Source organism: Ranitomeya imitator, chromosome 2 (assembly GCF_032444005.1).
Source record: "Ranitomeya imitator isolate aRanImi1 chromosome 2, aRanImi1.pri, whole genome shotgun sequence".
Lineage (NCBI taxonomy): Eukaryota > Metazoa > Chordata > Amphibia > Anura > Dendrobatidae > Ranitomeya > Ranitomeya imitator.
Window position 1 is genome coordinate 370,774,703 of NC_091283.1, and position 20,740 is coordinate 370,795,442.

The 20,740-nt window shown below is 44.1% G+C and overlaps 1 pseudogene; it reads left to right on the plus strand.

The window, feature by feature from the left end:
- Positions 1–20,740, plus strand: part of LOC138666599 (zinc finger protein 850-like) — a 75,481-nt pseudogene that overhangs the window by 31,664 nt on the left and 23,077 nt on the right.

The window sequence follows — 20,740 nt, forward strand, 5'->3', positions numbered from 1 at the left end:
AGCCCGAGCGCAAACTTCACAAGACTGCACAAAAGAACGCACATCCCTCGACAAGGAAGGCCACCAAAAAGACCTGGCCACCAAGTCTCTAGTACCAAATATTCCAGGATGACCTGCCAACGCAGAAGAATGGACCTCGGAGATGACTCTACTGGTCCAATTATCCGGAACAAACAGTCTTTCAGGCGGACAACGATCAGGTTTATCCACCTGAAACTCCTGCAAAGCACGTCGCAAGTCTGGGGAGACAGCCGACAAAATCACCCCATCCCTAAGGATACCAGTGGGCTCAGAATTTCCAGGGGAGTCAGGCACAAAACTCCTAGAAAGAGCATCCGCCTTCACATTCTTTGAACCTGGCAGGTATGAAACCACAAAATCGAAACGGGAGAAAAACAGTGACCAAAGAGCCTGTCTAGGATTCAGACGCTTGGCAGACTCAAGGTAAATCAGATTTTTGTGATCAGTCAAGACCACCACACGATGTCTAGCACCCTCAAGCCAATGACGCCACTCCTCAAATGCCCATTTCATGGCCAAAAGCTCCCGATTACCAACATCATAATTCCGCTCAGTGGGCGAAAACTTTCTAGAAAAGAACGCACATGGCTTCATCACTGAGCAATCGGAGCTTCTCTGTGACAAAACCGCCCCCGCTCCAATCTCGGAAGCATCAACCTCAACCTGAAAAGGAAGCGAAACATCTGGCTGACGCAACACAGGAGCAGAAGAAAACCGGCGCTTAAGTTCCTGAAAGGCCTCCACAGCCGCAGGAGACCAATCAGCAACATCAGCACCCTTCTTAGTCAAATCCGTCAAAGGCTTAACAACACTAGAAAAATTAGTTATGAAACGACGATAAAAATTAGCAAAGCCCAAGAACTTCTGTAGACTCTTAAGAGATGTAGGCTGCGTCCAGTCACAAATAGCCTGAACCTTGACGGGATCCATCTCAATAGTAGAAGGGGAAAAAATATACCCAAAAAAGAAATCTTCTGGACTCCAAAGAGACACTTTGAACCTTTTACAAACAAAGAATTGGCCCGCAGGACCTGAAACACCTTCCTGACCTGCTGAACATGGGACTCCCAGTCATCCGAAAAAACCAAAACATCATCCAAATACACAATCATAAATTTATCCAGATATTCACGGAAAATATCGTGCATAAAGGACTGGAAGACAGAAGGAGCATTAGAAAGTCCAAAAGGCATCACCAAATACTCAAAATGGCCCTCAGGCGTATTAAATGCGGTTTTCCACTCATCACCCTGCTTTATCCGCACAAGATTATACGCACCCCGAAGATCAATCTTAGTGAACCATTTAGCCCCCTTAATGCGAGCGAACAAATCAGTCAACAATGGCAAAGGATACTGATATTTAACTGTAATCTTATTCAAAAGACGGTAATCTATACAAGGCCTCAAGGAACCATCTTTTTTGGCCACAAAAAAAAAACCTGCTCCCAAAGGGGACGAAGATGGACGGATATGTCCCTCTTCCAAGGACTCCTTAACATAATCCCGCATAGCAGTATGCTCTGGCACTGACAGATTGAACAAACGACCTTTAGGAAATTTACTGCCAGGAATCAAATCTATAGCACAATCGCAATCCCTGTGAGGAGGAAGCGAATTGAGCTTAGGCTCCTCAAAAACATCCCGATAATCAGACAAAAATACCGGAACCTCAGAAGGAGTAGATGAAGCGATAGAAATCGGAGATGCATCATCATGAACCCCCTGACATCCCCAGCTTAACACAGACATCGTTTTCCAGTCCAAGACTGGGTTATGAGTTTGTAACCATGGCAGACCAAGCACTAAGACATCATGTAAATTATACAGTACCAGGAAGCGAATCAACTCCTGATGAACGGGAGTCATACGCATGGTCACTTGTGTCCAGTACTGAGGTTTATTCATAGCCAAAGGTGTAGAGTCAATTCCTTTCAAAGGAATAGGGACTTCCAGAGGCTCCAGACTAAACCCACAGCGGTTGGCAAATGACCAATCCATAAGACTCAGGGCAGCGCCTGAATCCACATAGGCATCGACGGAAATGGCTGATAATGAACAAATCAGAGTCACAGACAGAATGAACTTAGACTGTAAAGTACTAATGGCAACAGACTTATCAACCTTTTTTGTGCGTTTAGAGCATGCTGATATAACATGAGCTGAATCACCACAATAAAAACACAACCCATTTTTCCGCCTATAGTTTTGCCGTTCACTTCTGGACTGAATTCTATCACATTGCATTGTCTCAGGTGCCTGTTCAGAAGACACCGCCAAATGGTGCACAGGTTTGCGCTCCCGTAAACGCCGATCAATCTGAATAGCCATAGTCATAGACTCATTCAGACCTGTAGGCGCAGGGAACCCCACCATGACATCTTTAATGGCCTCAGAAAGGCCATCTCTGAATCTTGCAGCCAGGGCGCACTCATTCCACTGAGTAAGCACCGACCATTTCCGAAATTTCTGACAATATATTTCTGCTTCATCTTGCCCCTGAGAGAGAGCCAATAAAGCTTTTTCAGCCTGAATCTCTAGGTTAGGTTCCTCATAGAGCAAACCCAATGCCAGAAAAAACGCATCCACATTGAGCAACGCAGGATCCCCTGGTGCCAATGCAAATGCCCAATTCTGAGGGTCACCCCGCAGGAAAGATATAACAATCTTGACTCGCTGAGCAGGGTCTCCAGAAGAGCGAGATTTCAAAGAAAGAAACAACTTGCAATTGTTCCTAAAATTCAGAAAACTAGATCTATCTCCAGAAAAAAACTCTGGGATAGGAATTCTAGGTTCAGACATAGGAGCATGTACAACAAAATCTTGTATATTTTGAACCTTAGCAGCAAGATTATTCAGGCTGGAAGCCAAACTCTGGACGTCCATGATAAACAGCTGAGGTCAGAGCCATTCAAGGATTAAGAGGAGGTAAGACGCAGCCAGGCTGCAATTAAGGCTATGCAGCAAACTCTGAGGGGAAAAAAAAAAAAAAACTTCCTCAGACTACTTTTCCTCCTACTTCAGCCAATACGATTACCACTTTTTGGCCGGCTATACTGTCATGATCCCAATGGCAGGGGATCACAAAAGGACAAGCACAAAAAACAAAACAAGCTCTAGGGTGATGGAAACTGAGCTGACCGCGATCCTGAACCTCAACACACAACTAGCTGTAGCCGGGGAACGTGCCAACGATGATTCTAGACGTCTCGCGCCAGCCGAAGAACTAACTTTCCCTATTAGAAGAAACACAGACCTCTCTTGCCTCCAGAGAAACACCCCACAGAAATAGCAGCCCCCCACATGTAATGACGGTGAAATGAGAGGAAAGCACATACGTAGTTATGAAAACAGATTCAGCAAAATGAGGCCCGCTAAAGCTAGATAGCAGAGGATACAAAAGTGAACTGCGCGGTCAGCGAAAAACCCTACAAAAAACCATCCTGAAATTACTTGAACTCATGTTCCAACTCATGGAACATGAGGAGTAATATCAGCCCACTAGAGCAACTAGCAAAAAGGAATCACATATCTGCAAGCTGGACTAAGACAAAAATTAAGCAAAACGTGGAACAGGAAAATCAAAAACTTAGCTTGTCCTGAAGAATACAGAAGCGGGAAGCAGAAGTAACAAGACACACTGATTACATTGATAGCCGGCGAGGAAATGACAAGAAAGCCAGGTTAAATAGGAAACTCCCATATCCTGATAGAACAGGTGGACACCAGAGACCGCAGAGAACACAAGTCACCCAGTACCATCTGTAACCACCAGAGGGAGCCCAAAAACAGAATCCACAACAGCTCTCCCACCGGAACAACATGATGCGATCGCGCTGTTCTGGCAGTCTCCATGGAGACCCCCGGCTCCAAGATGGGTCCTGCAGTGAGGTGGCTTGCAAGCGCCTGCTTAGAGCAGGCAGCGGAAAGCCTCCTGCACTGCCTGTCAGATCGCTGATCTGACACAGTGCTATGCAAAATGTCAGATCAGCGATCTGACATGATACAGTGATGTCCCAACATGGGACAATGTTATAAAGTTTAAAAAAAATAGAATGTGCAAAAATATATATTTTTTTAAAATCCCCAAATAAATGAAAAAATATATACATATATTTTTCCAATATATCCATTTTTATATGTAAATAAAATATAAAAATGTCATGTGACCGAAAATGGTACCAATAAAAATGTCAACTTGTCTCTCAAACAATAAGACCTCACATGACTCTGTGGGCCAAAATATGGATAACTTATAGCTCTTAAAATGTTGTGATTCAAAAACTATTTTTTGCAATAAAAAGCGTCTTTTAGTGTGTGACAGCTGCCAAACATAAAAACCCGCTAGAAATAGTAAATCAACCCCTTAGTTAGGGAAAAATAATAAAGTAAAAAAAGTATTTACCGTATATACTCGAGTATAAGCCGACCCGAGTATAAGCCGACCCCCCTAATTTTGCCACAAAAAACTGGGAAAACTTATTGACTCGAGTATAAGCCTAGGGTGGAAATGCAGCATTTACCGGTGAATTTCAAAAATAAAAATAGATCATTATTGCCCCATAGCTGTGCCATATAGTGCTCTGCACCGTTCATATTTCCCCATAGCTCTGCCATATAGTGCTCTGCACCGTTCATATTGCCCCATATCTGCCCCATATAGTGCTCTGCACCGTTCATATTGCCCCATATCTGCCCCATATAGTGCTCTGCACCGTTCATATTGCTCCATATCTGCCCCATATAGTGCTCTGCACTGTTCATATTGCCCCATATCTGCCCCATATAGTGCTCTGCACCGTTCATATTGCTCCATATCTGCCCCATATAGTGCTCTGCACCGTTCATATTGCTCCATATCTGCCCCATATAGTGCTCTGCACCGTTCATATTGCTCCATATCTGCCCCATATAGTGCTCTGTACCGTTCATATTGCCCCATATCTGCCCCATATAGTGCTCTGCACCGTTCATATTGCTCCATATCTGCCCCATATAGTGCTCTGCACCGTTCATATTGCTCCATATCTGCCCCATATAGTGCTCTGTACCGTTCATATTGCCCCATAGATGCTCGGTATAAATCTGTGCCGCCGCCGCTGCTGCTGCAATAAAAAAAAAAAAAACATACTTGCCTCTCTTGATTGCAGCTCCCGGCGTCCGGTCCCAGCGTCTCTCCGCACTGACTGATCAGGCAGAGGGCGCCGCGCACACTATATGCGTCATCACGCCCTCTGACCTGAACAGTCAGAGCGCAGATAGACGCCGGGAAGATGGGGCGGCTGGAATGCGGACAGGTGAATATTACATACTTACCTGGTCCCGACGTCCGGCTCCCCCTGCCGTCACACGGTTTTCGGTACCGCAGCTTCTTTCTCTATCAGCGGTCACCGGCACCGCTGATTAGAGGAATGAATAGGCGACTCCGCCCCTATGGGAGGTGGAGCCGCCTATTCATTTCTCTAATGAGCGGTCCCACGTGACCGCTGAAGAGGGGAAGAAGCTGCAGCACAGAAGACCGTGGGAGGGCAGGGGGAGCGCCAGGATCGCTGGAAGCAGGTAAGTATGCCTGAGCGCCCTCACCCCCTCACCCGCTGACCCCACCGCTACCGTGACTCGAGTATAAGCCGAGAGGGGCACTTTCAGCCCAAAAATTTGGGCTGAAAATCTCGGCTTATACTTGAGTATATACGGTATTTCCATTTTCCCCTTAGGGTTAGGGTTGGGGCTAAAGTTCGGGTTAGCATTTTGGCTAAAGTTAGAGATAGGCTTGGGGTTAGGTTTTGGATTATGTTTACGGTTGGGGTTAGGGTTGGGATTAGGGTTAGGGGTGTGTCAGGGTTAGGGGTTTGGTTAGGGTTATTGCTAGGGTTGGGATTAGGGTTAGGGGTGTGTTAGGGTTAGGAGTGTGGTTAGGGTTATGGTTAGGGTTGGGATTAGGATTAGGGGTGTGGTAGGGTTAGGGGTGTTGTTAGGGTTGGGATTAGGGTTAGGAGTGTGTTTGGGTTAGGGGTGTGGTTAGGGTTAGGGTTGGTATTAGGGTTAGGGGTGTGTTGGGGTTAGGGTTGGAGTTAGAATTGGGGGGTTTCCACTGCTTAGGCAGATCAGGGGCTCTCTAAACGCGACATGGCATCCGATCTCAATTCCAGCCAATTCTGCATTGAAAAAGTCAAGCGGTACTCCTTCCCTTCCGAGCTCTGGTGTGCGCCCAAACAGTGGTTTACCCCCACATATTGGGTATCAGCGTACTCAGGACAAATTGGACAACAACTTTGTGGGTCGAATTTTTCCTGTTACCCTTGTGAAAATAAAAATTTGGGGGCTAAGAAATCATCTTTGTGGAAAAAAAAAATATTTTTTAATTTTCACGGCTCTACATTGTAAACTTTAGTGAAACAAAACATGTTCACATGTTGCAGTTTTTACCGCAGATCCGCAGCAGTTTTCCATGCAGTCTACAGTACCATGTAAACCTATGGAAAACCAAATCCACTGTGCATACGCTGCGGAAAAAAACGAGCGGAAACGCAGCGTTGCTTTTTCTGCAGCATGTCAATTCTTTGTGCGGAACTACAGCGGTTCTGCACCCATTGACTTGCATTGAGTCGGGCACTTCCGCAGCAAAACCGCAGATGTAAAAAAGATCTGCTGTTTAGCTGAAGAGGAAATGCTGCAGTACGGGAGGGGGGAAGAGTGTGGGCGGAGTGTGAGCGGTGACTGTGCGTGTGGGCGGGGTCTGCGGCCTCTCCGTGCCAGGTCTGCGGGCTGTCCGGGTAGTCTGCGGCCTGTCCGTGTGGTCTGTGGGCTGTCCAGGTGGTCTGCGGGCTGTCCAGGTGGTCTGCGGCCTGTCCGGGAAGTCTGCGGGCTGTCTGGGAGGTCTGCCGGCTGTCCGGGTGGTCTGCGGGCTCTCCGTGCTGGCTCTGTGGGCTGCCGGGTGGTCTGCAGCCTGTCCAGGTGGTCTGCGGCCTGTCCAGGGGGTCTGTGGCCTGTCCGGGTGTGTGTGACACTGTGTGTGTGTGTGTGTGTGTGCATGTGTGTGTGCAGGCATCATCCAATAGGGCTAAAAGTCCCATCCAGCTATGCCTGCTACAGTGACAGTGAGTGACACATTAGCCAATGATGGGACAGTAGTAGTCCCATCATCCGGCTAATGTGTTGAATGTATAAAAAAACACAAACATACATCATACATACAACATATTACATACAACATACATACATACAACATGCATACTACATACATACAGCATACTACATACATACAACATACATACAACATGCTACATACACAACATGCTACATACACAACATGCAACATACTACATGCATGCAACATACATACAACATGCAACATACTTCATACATGCAACACACTACATACATGCAACATACTGTGTACATGCAACATACTGCATACATGCAACATACATGCAACATACTACATACCTGCAACATACTACATACATGCAACATATTACATACAACATACATACAACATACTACATACATACAACATACTACATACATACAACATTCATACAACATACTACATACATACAACATCTAGACATACAGTACATACAACATAGAGTACATACTCACCATCACTTGTCACTTTGATCCCGAAAGCCAGTGTCACCTGTAAAAAATATGAAAATAATAAACACTATACTCCCTGTGTCCACAGATATCCAATTAAGACAAGTGTCCCACGACAATCTCCCGTGGAGAACAGCAGCATCAGCTGATGCGACCGCTCTCCAGGAAAACAGTGCCATAGTTATACTTCCGCACTGTATTCCTCCACCATTGTAAAAAATAGTCCCTAGTCTCACTTGTGGCACTGCTGTGTGAGAAAGTTCCCACGCAGCAATGCCATAAAGTGAGACCTTGAACTAAGGTAACCTCAGTGATGCACTGCAGGAGCCATTGTCTCCTGTCAGTGTGTCACTGAAGGTCTATAGAGCATTGTCTGCACAAAGGAACAGCGCTCCACCGGGTGTATCGATAAAAATAAATCCTTTATTTAGCCATAGAACAAAAGCGACGTTTCGACCATATGCTGGTCTTTTTCAAGCATACAAACATGGCTGACAGGCGGTCTTAAATATCGTGGACACCACACAGGGAGCCAATCGCTACCAAGTACCGCCCATCTCATGAATGTTACTTTATCTATATGTATATTATAATGCCTGATGTCTATTTTATATATGTTTACATAATGTTGATTTATATTGTGAGATGGGCGGTACTTGGTAGCGATTGGCTCCCTGTGTGGTGTCCACGATATTTAAGACCGCCTGTCAGCCATGTTTGTATGCTTGAAAAAGACCAGCATATGGTCGAAACGTCGCTTTTGTTCTATGGCTAAATAAAGGATTTATTTTTATCGATACACCCGGTGGAGCGCTGTTCCTTTGTGCAGACTGTGACGTGTTACCCAGGTGGGTTCCCTGGATATGGAACGAGCGCCCAAGTAAGGGAGTGCTGTCCGTCATCTACACTTGATTGGTCTATAGAGCATTGACATCACCCAATGTCACTGTTCTATAGGGGAGATCCTCATGGGACACTCGTTATTAATTGGACTGCGTCGGACAGGGAGTATACGGTTTATTATTTTTAATTTTTTACAGGCGATCGAGTATGGTAAGTATGGTTAAATTAAGAATGTTAAAATACTTTTTTCTGGCTGTGTCTTTATTTTTTAACTCTTTCACTACTCTAGGATTAATAATGGATAGGCGTCTTATTGACGCCTCTCCATTATTAACCCTGCCTAATGTCACCTTACAATAGCAAGGTGACATTGACGCCTTATTACCCCATATCCCACCGCTACTCAGGAGTGGGAAGAGAGGGGCTAAGTGCCGGAATTGGCGCATCTCCTTTCTTGCTATTAAATATAGGGGGACCCCACGTCATTTTTTGGGGGGTCCCCCTATTTTAATAGCCAGTAAAGGCTATGCAGACCGCTGCAGGCTGATATTCATAGCCTGGGAGGGGGCTATGAGTATTACCCCCTTCCCAGGCTACAAATATTGGCCCCCGGCCGTCGGCTTTCCCCCTCTGGTGCAGAAAATTGCATGGGAGCCCACGCCATTTTTTCAGTTTTTTTTTAAATTAAACGTTCAGTAAGAAACATAGGCCTCGCTATTATATATCTATGGATACATCTATACATGGATAACTATGGATATATGTATAGATATATCTATAGGTATAACTATGGATATATCTATAGATGGATAACTATGGCTATATCGATCTATATATATATATATATTTATACAGTAGATAGATAGTTATATCTGTAGATACATAGATATACCTATCCATATATCTGGCTACTTTCACACATCAGTTTTTTGCCATCAGGCACAATCCGGCGAGTTTTGAAAAAACGGATCCGTGTTTTTTTTTCTGCTGGATCCGTTTTTTTCTCATAGAGTAGTATTAGCGCCGGATTACGCCTGATGGCCACACGTTTCATCCGTTTTTTGCCAGATCTGTCAGAACAGCTGTTTCCAGCGGACGGAGAAACCATACAGAAAAACGTTTTTTTTCTGTCTGGCGAAAAAAACGCCCAGCAACGGATCTGGCGAAACTGAAGTATGAAACTGAGATGTGAAATGATGAATCCGGCCTCAGAATCCGGTTTTTCATGCATTTTTCCATTGAAATCATGCACATTTTCAGTTCTCTCTCTCTCAAAAAAACAGATCAGTTGTATCAGTTTTTCATGATTTGCAACGGATCCGTTTTTTCAAAAATTCGCCAGTTCTGCGTTTTCTACCAAGAGCTTCGGATTTAGTATAGAAAAATCCGCAGGCAAATCTGCTACGTGTGCACATAGCCTTAGAGGTTCAAAGTGCTCACCACACATCTAGATAAATTCTTTGGGTGGCCTAGTTTCCAAAATAGTGTCACTTGTGGGGGGATCCACTGTTTAGGCACATCAGGGGCTCTCCAAACGCGACATGGAATCTGATCTCAATTCCAGCCAATTCTGCGTTGAAAAGTCAAGCGGTGCTCCTTCCCTTCCGAGCTCTAAGATGCGCCCAAACAATGGTTTACCCCCACATATGGGGTATCGGCATACTCAAGACAAATTGCACAACAACATTTCGGGTCCAATTTCTCCTGTCACCCTTGGAAAATAAAAAATTTGGGGTGAAAAGATCATTTAAAAAAAAAAGATTTTTTATTTTTACAGCTATACATTATAAACTTCTGTGAAGCACTTGGGGGTTCAAAGTGCTCACCACACATCTAGATAAGTTCCTTAGGGGGTCTACTTTCCAAAATGGTGTCACTTGTGGGAGGTTTCTACTGTTTAGGCACATCAGGGGCTCTCCAAATGCGACATGGTGTCCGATCTCAATTCCAGCCAATTTTGCATTGAAAAGTCAATCGGCGCTCCTTCCCTTCCGAGCTCTGTCATGCGCCCAAACAGTGGTTTACCCCCACATATGGGGTATCGGAATACTGAAGACAAATTGTACAACTTTGAGGTCCAATTTCTCCTGTTACCCTGTTAAAACAAATTGGATCTCAAGTCAGTTTTTTGTGAAAAAAGTTAAATGTTCATTTTTTGTTAAAAGATTCTAAAAATTCCTGTGAAGCACCTGAAGGGTTAATAAACTTCTTGAATGTGGTTTTGAGTACCTTAAGGGGTGCAGTTTTAAGAATGGTGTCACATTTGGGTATTTTCTGTCATTTAGGCCTTCAAAGTCACTTCAAGTGTGCTGTTGTCCCTAAAAAAATGGTTTTGCAAATATTGTTGTAAAAATGAGAAGTCGCTGGTCAACTTTTAACCCTTATAACTTCCTAACAAAAAAAATTGTTTCCAAAATTGTGTTGATGTAAAGAAGACACGTGGAAAATGTTATTTATTAACTATTTTGTGTGATATGATTCTCTAATTTAAGGGCATAAAAACTAAAAGTTTGAAAATTGCTAAATTTTCGCCAAATTTCCATTTTTTTCCTAAATAAACGCAAGTCATATCGAAGAAATTTTACCACTATCATAAAGTACAATATGTCATGAGAAAACAATTCTCAAAATCACCAGGATCTGTTGAAGCTTTTCAGAGTTATGACCTCATAAAGTGACAGTGGTCAGAATTGAAAAAAAAATGGCCTGGTCAGGAAGTTGAAAACAGGCTTCGGGGTGAAGGGGTTAAGACCGGGGTCACACTTGCAAGAAAGTCGCGCGAGTCTCGCACCTCAATACTGCCGCTTGCACTCGGGACCGGAGTGTGCGGCTGCATGTATTTCTATGCAGCTGAACGCTCCAGTCCAAGTGCTGGCGGCAGTGCCGAGAATTGATGCAAGAGACTCTTGCAAGTGTGACCCCGGCCTAACGCAGGTTTTGTATGTGTGTGTCTTTATTTTACTCTTTATGTACCATTTTATTATGTTCATTACTAAACATCGGGCTTAGTATTATCTATCTATCATCTATCTATCTATATATTATCTGTTTACAGCATCTATCTATCTATTATCTATCTACAGTATCTATCTGTCTATTATCTACAATATCTATCTATCTATCTATTATCTGTTTACAGCATCTATCTATCTATTATCTATCTACAGTATCTATCTGTCTATCTACAATATCTATCATCTATCTATCTATCTATCTATCTATCTATCTATCTATCTATCTATCTATCTATCCTGCCAGCAGGGATCTCACGAGATCACCACAATTCAGATCGACTGGGAACGGAGCCTCAGTGACCGAACATAACCTCGTTGACGTCACCACCGGTCACTGAGGCCGCGCTCACAGCCACTCAGTCACCAGTGGTTCTCAGCCTGGACGGTCGCATCTTGGCACCGTCAAAGTTGAAAACTGTTTATCCCCCAGACATGGATTACGTCGTGGGACAGAATGATGGCCAGGTATGATGTATTGTTGTTTTTTAATTTTCGTTTTAATACAGGAGATCGAGGGCTTCGATGAAATTAGGTAAGGTCGAAAATATGGTTTAATTAAGATTATTAACGGAGTCTGTGTATTTCTTTCAATTAAAGAACTTTATTCTTCGTGTCTGTGTTTTCTTACAATGTGACTATGCAGTTAGTAATGGGGGCATCTTATTGGCGCCTCTCCATTACTAACCTTGGGGCTTGATGTCACCTGACAATACAAAGGTGACATCAACCCCCCCAACTATCACCCCACTTGCGTCGCTACAGGGCAGTTGGGAAGAGCCGGGCAAAGTGGTAGAATTGACGCGTCTAATAGATGTGCCTTTTCTGGGCAGCTGTGGGCTGCTATTTTTAGGCTGGGGAAGCCAATATCCATGGTACTTTACCAGCCTGAAAATAACAGCTCCCAGCTGTCTGCTTTAGCAAAGCTGGTTGTCAAAAATAAGGAGGGACCCTATGCCATTTTTTTATTATTTATTTAAATAATAAAAAAACCAGCATGGGGACCCCTCTATTCTTGATAACTAGCCTTGCTGAAGCTCACAGCTGAGGGTTGCTGCCCCCAGCTGTGAGTTTTGCCTGGCTGGTTAGCAAAAATACAGGGGAACTCAAGCCTTTTTTTTATTATTTACAGTGCAGGAGCAGCTGATGAATACTCCCATCTGCCGCTCCAGCACTCACTGTAATTAGTGGCAGCATGTGTCGGATGATGGGATCAGTAGTCCCATCAGCTGACACCAATGATCAGAGGTAAATTTTATACCTCCGATCACAGCTGAGCGCTCACGCTGTCTTTTGACAGCTTGGTAACCGCGGCTCTCTGACCTGCAGGGATGATTTCACTGCCGATCAGAAGCAGTGTTTGCTGTGCTGCCATGCACATGGCAGAGCAACAAACACGCTGTTCGGGCAGTCGAACCCGAACAGTAACACAGACTTCCTGGTGAAGTCCGTGTTCAGTGTGCGTGCCTGAACAGTAGGTGCTCGGTACGGACGCCGAACTTTACTGTTCGGGTTTTCCCATCTCTATTAGTTAGGTATATTGACTTTACGGACCATTTTCTTTTGCGGTTCAGTGACTTAATATTCTATTCTACTCTTTGGTGCTTACAAAGGACAAATCGACCCCCAGACAAGACTTCTGTTTCCTATTTGTCTACTGGTAGAGGAGTCTCTGTGGAACAATATAAAACGGAGCAGTGGTTCAGCTCCAGCAGACTTTGTCCAAGGCACCTTTGCTGATATGTATGTAAATACCTCCTTCTCTACTCCCCTCTCATCTCTTCTTCCCATAACCGCATCCAAGACTTCTCCTGTGCTTCCCCCATACTCTGGAACTCTCTACCCCAACACATCAGACTTGCGCCTACCATAGAAACCTTCAAAAAGAACCTGAAGACTCATCTCTTCCGACAAGCCTACAGCCTGCAGTGATCCTCAACCTACTGAACAGCCGCACAGCCAGCTCTTCCCTCTCCTAGTGTATCCTCACCCACCCCCTGCAGACTGTGAGCCCTCGCGGGCAGGGTCCTCCCTCCTTATGTACTCGTGTGCCTTGTTATCTGCTCATGTTTAATGTATTTGTCTATATTTGCCCCGTATTCACATGTAAAGCGCCATGGAATAAATGGCGCTATAAAAATGTATAATAATAATAATAATAAATATGGCTAATTTTGGATTATTCTTAATATAGTCAAAGATGGACTTTTCCTCTCATTTTCTTGAGATTACACTGGAGCGGGTGGGGAATATTTGATTGGGAAATAGGTATAGAAGTATATAGTCTTAGCGGGGCCGGATTTAAGAGGTGGGTGGCTCGGGGCCCATTTTGGAGGGAGGCCCATTTTTCAAGGTGTTGCACATTATGTAATGCAAAAACACAAAATGAAACGAACGCAAGTTTATTTACAAAAATCATTTATGCAGAGTAATTCAGGTAAAATCATTCATTGTTTACAATCCGGGCACTTTTCTTGATTTTCGTGCTGCAAAATCACTAATGATGTCACTATAGTTCAATTCATGCAGTATATCTGACTCGATGCTCATGATAGCCAAATTTACAAGTCGTTCCTGTTTCATGGATGTCTTTAATCAGTTTTCAACTAATTTGAGTTTTAAGAAGGAACGCTCCACACTGCAGTTTGTTACCATCCAAATTAGATATATCCTTAGAGCTATCTCAATATTTGCTGTATATATCAGAGGCTGTTTACCTGTATATATCAGAGGCTGTTGCTGTGCTGGCTGTATATAGAATAGAGGCTGAGGGGCTGTATAAAGTGTATACACAGCACTGTACTGTAAACAGGTCCACACTATATACAGGTCCTTCTCAAAAAATTAGCATATAGTGTTAAATTTCATTATTTACCATAATGTAATGATTACAATTAAACTTTCATATATTATAGATTCATTATCCACCAACTGAAATTTGTCAGGTCTTTTATTGTTTTAATACTGATGATTTTGGCATACAACTCCTGATAACCCAAAAAACCTGTCTCAATAAATTAGCATATCAAGAAAAGGTTCTCTAAACGACCTATTACCCTAATCTTCTGAATCAACTAATTAACTCTAAACACATGCAAAAGATACCTGAGGCTTTTATAAACTCCCTGCCTGGTTCATTACTCAAAACCCCTATCATGGGTAAGACTAGCGACCTGACAGATGTCAAGAAGGCCATCATTGACACCCTCAAGCAAGAGGGTAAGACCCAGAAAGAAATTTCTCAACAAATAGGCTGTTCCCAGAGTGCTGTATCAAGGCACCTCAATGGTAAGTCTGTTGGAAGGAAACAATGTGGCAGAAAACGATGTACAACGAGAAGAGGAGACCGGACCCTGAGGAAGATTGTGGAGAAGGACCGATTCCAGACCTTGGGGAACCTGAGGAAGCAGTGGACTGAGTCTGGTGTGGAAACATCCAGAGCCACCGTGCACAGGCGTGTGCAGGAAATGGGCTACAGGTGCCGCATTCCCCAGGTAAAGCTACTTTTGAGCTACAGAGAAGCAGCACTGGACTGTTGCTAAGTGGTCCCAAGTACTTTTTTCTGATGAAAGCAAATTTTGCATGTCATTCGGAAATCAAGGTGCCAGAGTCTGGAGGAAGACTGGGGAGAAGGAAATGCCAAAATGCCTGAAGTCCAGTGTCAAGTACCCACAGTCAGTGATGGTGTGGGGTGCCATGTCAGCTGCTGGTGTTGGTCCACTGTGTTTCATCAAGGGCAGGGTCAATGCAGCTAGCTATCAGGAGATTTTGGAGCACTTCATGCTTCCATCGGCTGAAATGCTTTATGGAGATGAAGATTTCATTTTTCAGCACGACCTGGCACCTGCTCACAGTGCCAAAACCACTGGTAAATGGTTTACTGACCATGGTATTACTGTGCTCAATTGGCCTGCCAACTCTCCTGACCTGAACCCCATAGAGAATCTGTGGGATATTGTGAAGAGAAAGTTGAGAGACGCAAGACCCAACACTCTGGATGAGCTTAAGGCCGCTATTGAAGCATCCTGGGCCTCCATAACATCTCAGCAGTGTCACAGGCTGATTGCCTCCATGCCACGCCGCATTGAAGCAGTCATTTCTGCCAAAGGATTCCCGACCAAGTATTGAGTGCATAACTGAACATTATTATTTGTTGGTTTTTTTGTTTGTTATTAAAAAACACTTTTATTTGATTGGATGGGTGAAATATGCTAATTTATTGAGACAGGTTTTTTGGGTTATCAGGAGTCTATGCCAAAATCATCAGTATTAAAACAATAAAAGACCTGACAAATTTCAGTTGGTGGATAATGAATCTATAATATATGAAAGTTTAATTGTAATCATTACATTATGGTAAATAATGAAATTTAACACTATATGCTAATTTTTTGAGAAGGACCTGTACATACAGTATACACAGACACACTGCAATGCTTGATATAGTGTGGACCTGTATATACAGCATGGTACTGTGTAGGACAGGAGCTGCAAGATACACAGACAGACACACACAGACATCATACTCACCCACCGCGACACTGTGAAGACTGAACCACTTCACCTCTGGATCTTCAGTGACTGAAGATCCAGAGTGAAGTCCTGCCACGCTTCGCGGTGGAGAATCCTCTTCTCGCGCCGATATCGTGGGTCCGCCTCCTTCCTCGAAGGTAGCTGAACAAACTCTCATCTGATCTAATCCGAGGGGGCGATCATATAGCTGAATAGGTAGCGCCTAGAAGCTTCTGTTGGGATCGGAGAAGGCTGCCGCATGACATAAGCTAAGCATTAGGTACAGGGAGGGTACTAAGGAAGGCTGGCTAGGCTAGCCAGGTCAGTGGATGCTGACGCAGGTCAGGTGCCATGACTCTGCCGCTTTGCACCAGCCCCTGAGTTGTAGGACCGTAGCCAGGTCCCTAAACTTTCAATAGTTTCTCATTTGTTAAATGTTTCTTATTAGTGATGAGCGAATATACTCGTTACTCGAGATTTCTCGAGCATGCTCGGGTGTCCTCCGAGTATTTTTTAGTGCTCAGAGATTTAGTTTTTCTTGCCGCAGCTGAATGATTTACATCTGTTAGCCAGCATAAGTACATGTGGGGATTTTCTAGCAACCAGGCAACCCCCACATGTACTTATGCTGGCTAACAGATGTATATAATTCAGCTGCGGCAATAAAAACTAAATCTCCGAGCACTAAACAACACTCCGTGGACGCCCAAGCATGCTCGAGAAATCTCGAGTAACGAGTATATTCGCTCATCACTATTCCTTATCATTAGAAACGGTTCACAGCAAAGAGACGTGTATTCTACATGTTTTGAGATATTTATCCCTGTATTGGTGGGAAGCCACCGATTGGACCCCCCCCTAAATCGGGCCTGAGTCTTAGGATTGTGAATCACTGTGCTGAACCGCAGGCAACACATGCTTTGCACTCATTTAATGAAATCAGCTTCTCTCAGGGTGTAATAAGGTAATGGCGGTCGGTTCAGGTGGGCACGTCAGCAGATACATTTATGTAGAGAATATAACAGAAACAGTTCTGTTTGGTGCCGAGCTGTTCAGCACAGAGGATATAGCCTTCCGGCGAAATATTTGTTCGATGTGTTCTCTTGGTGCGGTTATCAAAACCGAGTAGGAATAATTTCATCTCTAAGTAAAATAGTTACAGAAAGTGGACTGTGTGAACTTGTTCTTTTCCCATTCGTGACTCCGCTGTATCATTCTGGAACAACACCTCAGTGCATGATATTCACATACACTGAGGCCCCTGATCATGTGACCCCTGACTCCTCCCCTCCTGTGACCTCATCACAGGTCCTGTGCGCACAGAACAGCCATATATGTGGTGTGCGGCTCTGCAGGTGGAGGTAGGTGCTGGAGATTCCCCATTACTGGCCGCAGGCGCTAGAACATTTGTATTTGTCATTCTGGGCTTCATATAAGGGAACCTGTCACGTTGAGGGTAGAAAACGTCAGCGATTCTCTCGTTGTCTTCCTGCATTGTCGCCAGTTAGAGCCGCGCTCGTTTCTCCTCCGTCCCATAGACGATGAATAGAGAGAAGCGCACACGTCCCCTGTAGAAGCCTCTCTGCGGTTCTTTATACCGGACTTGTTTCTATCGCGGTTTCTTCAGGCGACATTTCTAATTGCGGCAGTTATAATTTATGACTCCTGTAAATCCCCCTCATGGCCGCTCCCCGGGACCCTCCCAGTGTCATTACACTTTGTATTTCCGGAGTCCCTGTGACCAGAACGTCTCCTGTATTAGTAATCTGCCCCATTATCCGTGTAGATGGCAGATTCTGGGGAAAGGACACAAAACACATTGAGTTCAGGCCGCGCTCCATCTTTATGACATATTTCCACTCCATCACTCAGGCGTCCATTGTTTCCTTCAGTCTGTTTAGATCGCTGCAATTATGATACAGGATGCCGGTATGTCTGAGATGTAACTGTTCTGTTACATGATGGTTTATGGAGATCATCTGCCCGACATACTGCCACCATGAAGATGTGACGTGGAGAAGATTTCTTCATGACATATGGAATAAATTATTTATGATGTTATATCGGCTCATCTTCTCCTTCTTCAGATTCCTACAATATCGGATCCTCTCAGTGGAGATATTTTATATAAGATATATTTACTGATGGACTCATCAAGGATGGATAAGGACAGGAAAGAGATGGTGGAGAAGATATTACACCTCACCCTAGAGATCCTCTTCCGGCTTACTGGAGAGGTGAGAGATTCTGATGACGTCACATTACGTCATTCTTATCTATGGGAATAACAGATAGACAGAAAGGAGAGGTGAGGACTCTGGAAATGTCTGTAGTGGGATTTATTAATGTATCTCTCCATAACCAGGATTACACAGTAGTGAAGAAGACCTCTAGTGAGCGCTGTCAGACCCCTGTGTCTGAGGGATGGGGAAGACCCCTAAGCCCAATCACGAGGCCTTCATCTCACCCCCTGATATATGAGGACATGAATGACCAGAAGATTCTAGAACTCACCTACAAGATGATTGAGCTGCTGACTGGAGAGGTGACATTGCTGGGAATGTTGGGACATTATACAGTAACACTATGGAGGGATCAAGGGGATGATGGTATCATTGTATGTGTCAGGTTTCTATAAAGTGTCAGGATGTCGCCGTCTATTTCTCCATGGAGGAGTGGGAGTATTTAGAAGGACACAAAGATCTGTACAAGGACGTCATGATGGAGGTTCCCCAGCCCCTCACATCACCAGGTAATAGATAGGACTAAATACACACGGCCTATAATTATCTGTATGTAAATAATGAATTCAGTCCCTGTATGTGTTTCCTCCAGTTGTATCCAGTAAAAGGACAACACCAGAGAGATGTCCTCGTCCTCTTCTTCTGCAGGACTGTAAAAAAGAAAATCACAATGGTCCTTTGGATCATCAGGTAGATGCTGCCACCATGAAGATGTGATGTGGAGAAGATTTCTTCTTAAAGGGAACCTGTCACCCCCAAAATGGAGGGTGAGCTAAGCCCACCAGCATCAGGGGCTTATCTACAGCATTCTGTAATGCTGCCTATACATACAAGGCCAAAATCCACATGCAACACAATCAAATGTGGAGGAAGTCAGAAAAGGATTCAGTGCCAAAATAGATAGACTCAAAATAGAAAACATGCACTACCACGAATCAATATATAAAAATATACAACTTTATTGAAATAAATATATTAAGGTACATGGGATATGACAGGGGTTTAACCAGAACAAGGGTGGAAACATAACAAGGGGACCAGGCACCTTTTTCTCATCTTGTAGGATACATCAGGGCTTATCTACAGCATTACAGAATGCTAGACTCAAAATAGAAAACATGCACCACCATGAATCAATATATAAAAATATACAACTTTATTGAAATAAATATATTAAGGTACATGGGATATGACAGGGGTTTAACCAGAACAAGGGTGGAAACATAACAAGGGGACCAGGCACCAGCAGGTGTACAGAAGTATGAAGGGTTAATTAAAGTAACTCCATATTGTGCCAGTAACACACGGGGCTCCAGACACCAGCAGGTAATTATTATGATTTTCTGATTTGGTTCTTTACTCCTCTTACTATCTTCAGATGTGGTATACAGCCTTTCTGCTCCTCGATTGTCCTAAGGTGTGCACTTGTACTCTGGACCATTTTCTTATGCTGGTTACTGGCACAATATGGAGTTACTTTGATTAACCCTTCATACTTCTGTACACCTGCTGGTGCCTGGTCCCCTTGTTATATTTCCACCCTTGTTCTGGTTAAACCCCTGTCATATCCCATGTACCTTAATATATTTATTTCAATAAAGTTGTATATTTTTATATATTGATTCATGGTGTTGCATGTTTTCTATTTTGAGTCTAGCATTCTGGAATGCTGTAGATAAGCCCCTGATGTATCCTACAAGATGAGAAAAAGAGGTTAGATTATACTCACCCAGGGGAGGTCCCGGTCCAGTCCGATAGTTGTTGCGGTCCAGTCTGGCGCCTCCTATCTTCATCAGATGACGTCCTCTTCTTGTCTACACGCTCCGGCGCAGGCGTACTTTGTCTGACCTTTTGAGGGCAGGGCAAAGTACTGCAGTGCGCAGGCGCCGGGCCTCTCTGACCTTTCCCGGTGCCTGCGCACTGCAGTACTTTGCTCTGCCCTCAACAGGGCAGACAAAGTACGCCTGCACTGCAGCCGCAGTGTGAAGACCAGAAGAGGACGTCATCCTATGAAGATGGGAGACGTTGGACCGGACTGTGACGCCCATCGGATCGGACCGCCCGCCCAGGTGAGTATAATATAACCTTTTTTTCTCATCTTTTAGCTTACATCGGGGGCTTATCTACACCATTCCAGAATGCTGTAGATAAGCCCCTGATGCCGGTGGGCTTAGCTCACCATCGATTTTGGGGGTGACAGGTTCCCTTTAACATAATGAATAGATTTTTTTCATGATGTTACATCAGTTGATCATCTTCTCATTCAGGTCCCTAAAATATCTGATCCTCTCAGTGGAGATCTTCTATATAAGAGAATTCTCCTGAGTGACCCTACAAGGATGGATAGGGACAGGGACAAGATGGCGGAAAGCGTATTACACCTCACCCTAGAGATCCTCTTCCGGCTTACTGGAGAGGTGAGAGATTCTGATGACGTCATATTACATAATAATTATCTACAAGAATAACAGATGGACAGAACTGGAGAGGTGAGGTCTCTGGAAATGTCCAT